Consider the following 3,448-nt stretch of genomic DNA (forward strand, 5'->3'; position numbering starts at 1 on the left):
GGTTCCCGAAAATTATGGAGCCGAAATAGACCGAGCGTTCGGTTCATTTCGGTTCCCGAAAAATCCGGAACCGAAATAGACCGAGCGTTCGCTCTATTTCGCTTGTCTAATTTTTAGAGAGAGGTTTGAGGGTTCGGTACCGACTCTGCTTCCATTATTCCCAAACCTTGTAAAATTTTATTGAAGCTTGTTTCTGGTAAGGCTTTAGTGAATATGTCAGCCAGTTGATCAGAGGACCGAACGAAATGTACTTCCATGTTCCCATCTTCTACATGGTCCTTGATGAAATGGTATCTAAGTGCAATATGCTTAGTCTTTGAGTGTTGCACTGGATTGTGGCATATTCTTATCGCACTTTCTGAGTCACAATAGAGAGGTATTTTCTTCATACTTAGCCCGTAGTCTCTTAGTTGGCTTTGTATCCATATCACTTGAGAGGTACAGGATGCTGCAGCTATATACTCAGCTTCGGCTGTTGAAAGAGACACACATGTTTGCTTCTTGGACTGCCAGCTAACAAGTTTACCGTCAAGGAATTGGCATCCACCAGTTGTGCTCTTTCGGTCCAGACCACATCCTCCAAGATCGGCGTCAGAAAAGGCTTGAACAAAAAATCCAGATCTAGCAGGGTACCAAAGACCGAGAGAAGAGGTTCGCTTCAGATAACGGAAAATATTTTTCACTACCACCATGTGAGGTTCTCTTGGATTAGCTTGAAACCTGGCACAATAACAAACAGAAAACATAATGTCTGGTCTACTAGCTGTTAGATACATAAGAGCCATATCATTTGACGATAGAGTGTTATGTCAACAGCAGGTTTTTCCAAAGACGGTGTTAACTTTGTGCCAAACGCCATAGGAACCTTTACTTTTGAATCTCCCGTCATACCGAACTTTCCCAGCAAGTTCTTTGTGTAGGCCTCCTAGTTGATAAAAATACCTTCTGGTCCCTGTCTTATATTCAAACCAAGGAAAAAATTAATCGGACCCATTGCGCTCATTTCAAATTTAGTCTCCATCAACTTCCTAAATTCAGCCGTTAAGCTAGGATTCGTGGAGCCGAAGATGATGTCATCGACATAAATATGAACTATCATTTGATGTTCGCCTTCTTTCTTTTGGAAGAAAGTTGGGTCAACCGAACCTTTCTTGAATTTTGACATTTTAAGAAAGCGAGTTAAAGTTTCATACCAGGCCCTCGGTGCTTGCTTCAGACCATATACAGCTTTATCTAACACATAGCAATGATCAGGGTATTTCTCGTTCACAAACCCAGGTGGTTGCTCAACATACACCGTTTCTTCTAGTTCTCCATTCAAGAAAGCACATTTTACATCCATTTGGAAAACTTCGAAGTTTTTATGAGCAGCATATGCCAGAAAGATTCTAACAGATTCCAACCTTGCTACAGGAGCGAAGGTCTCCTCATAATCTATCCCTTCTTCTTGGCACTATCCCTTTACCACCAACCGAGCCTTATTGCGTATGACGTTGCCCTCTTTATCCATCTTATTCCTGAAGACCCATTTTAACCCGACCACTGAAGCATCCTTTGGAGTGGGAATCAGCCTCCAAACTCGATTACGTTCAAACTCATGGAGCTCATCTTGCATGGCTTGTACCCAATCAGCGTGATCAAGTGCAGCATTAACCGTCTTTGGTTCGACTTTGGAGACAAACGAATTAAACATACAAAATTCAACATTAGAGAATAATGCAGTTTGTTTCGCTTTCAATTGAGAACGTGTGAGAACTCGCTCAGATGATTCACCAATTATTTGTGCTTTAGGATGATCCTTAGTCCATTTCATTAGAGGAGGGTAATTTGGGTCATAGGCTGGATCCAACTCTTCATTTACTTCTTCTTCAAGTTCTGATTGATCACCTTCGTCATTTGTATTCTCTTTCTCCCCCTCAAATGGCGAAGTGTATCCCATGTCAGGTTCAGGATGCTCCCCCTCGGTTGGAGTTGGATGCTCCCCCTCGGTTGGAGTTGGATGCTCAGGGGTTGGTCTTGGTGCAGATGAACCCTCCCCCTTGAACGTTGAGCTGTTGTTTGGAGGGTCAGTAGAGGGTTGACCATTAGTCGGTTTAGGTGGTTCATTTGCCATTTCTTTTGCAGCTTCATCAATGATCTTTTTCAGATTATCAATTTTGTTGTCTGCTGCTTTCGCTTCTGAGTGTACAGCCTTTTCTGGTTCATCAAATAGCCTCATGTATTCTTCAACCAGGTTGGAAATTGGAACCGAGACTTGTCGTGACTCAGGAAATATTTCCCCCAAGACACTTTCGCTTCTTTGAACTTTCTTCATGTAGTTGTCATCAAAGGTTACATAGTATGTTTCTTCAATACGTTTGGAACGTTTATTCAAAACCCTATATGCCTTTGACGTGAGTGAATAACCAAGAAAAATTCCCTCATCGGCTTTGACGTCAAACTTGTTTCGGTTCTCTTTAGAATTGAAAATGAAGCACCTTGAACCGAACACGTGGAAAAATTTGACGTTGGGCTTTCGATTGTTCAGAATCTCATACGGAGTGATAGAGAATCGTTTGTTGAGTAAGGATCGGTTCTGAGTATAGCACGCGGTTGCAACTGCATCAGCCCAGAAGTATAGCGGAAGAGAAGCGAAGCTTAGCATGGTTCGGGCTGCCTCACATAGAGAACGGTTTCGTCTTTCAACAATCCCATTCTGTTGTGGTGTATAGGGGGCCGAGAAGTTGTGAGATATCCCCTTTTCAGCCAGAAAGTCCTCAAAATCTTTATTCTTGAATTCAAGCCCATTGTTGCTTCTGATATTCCTCACCAGCTTTCGCAGCTGCACTTCCACTTGCTTGATGAACATCTTCAACTTGGGAGTAGCGTCTGATTTCTGTTTAAGAAAGAAAACCCAGGTGAAGCGTGAAAAATCATCTACTATGACAAGAATGAACTTACTACCACCGAAGCTTTCGATAGCCGAAGGTCCACACAAGTCAATATGCAAAAGTTCAAGAGCTTAAACAATCTTTGTATTGATACGTGTAGGATGGCTCTTTCTGGTTTGTTTGCCCATTTCACATGCTCCATATAGGTGTTCCTTATCAAAATTGAGAAGAGGAAAGCCTCGAACATGATCACCAAGCACCAACTTATTAATGTCTTTGAAGTTCAGGTGTGATAGTCGTCGATGCCATAACCAGCTTTCATCAGTGTTCGCTTTTGACAGCAGGCATATTGCTGGTTTTCCTCGAATCGGGTTGAGATTGAAAGGATACATCTCTCCCTTGCGTTCAGACTTCAACAGAACCTTTTTGGATTGCTTCTCAATGATTTCTGATCCCTCATCATCAAATGAAACCTTCAACCCAGTTCCCACAACCAATTGTGATACACTGATGAGATTGTGCTGCAACCCTTCTACATAAGCTACTTTTCGAATCGAGAAGTCTCCGTTGGTTATCAT

The 3,448-nt window shown here is 42.3% G+C and overlaps 1 pseudogene; it reads right to left on the reverse strand.

Moving 5' to 3' along the window:
* Positions 1–925: 925 nt before the first annotated feature.
* On the reverse strand, positions 926–3,117 carry LOC145156991 (uncharacterized; annotated as a pseudogene).
* Between the last annotated feature and the right edge of the window lie 331 nt (positions 3,118–3,448).

The sequence above is a fragment of the Lactuca virosa genome, chromosome 2 (assembly GCF_052849685.1).
Source record: "Lactuca virosa cultivar CGN04683 chromosome 2, Lactuca_virosa_CGN04683_v6, whole genome shotgun sequence".
In the NCBI taxonomy this organism is placed as follows: domain Eukaryota; kingdom Viridiplantae; phylum Streptophyta; class Magnoliopsida; order Asterales; family Asteraceae; genus Lactuca; species Lactuca virosa.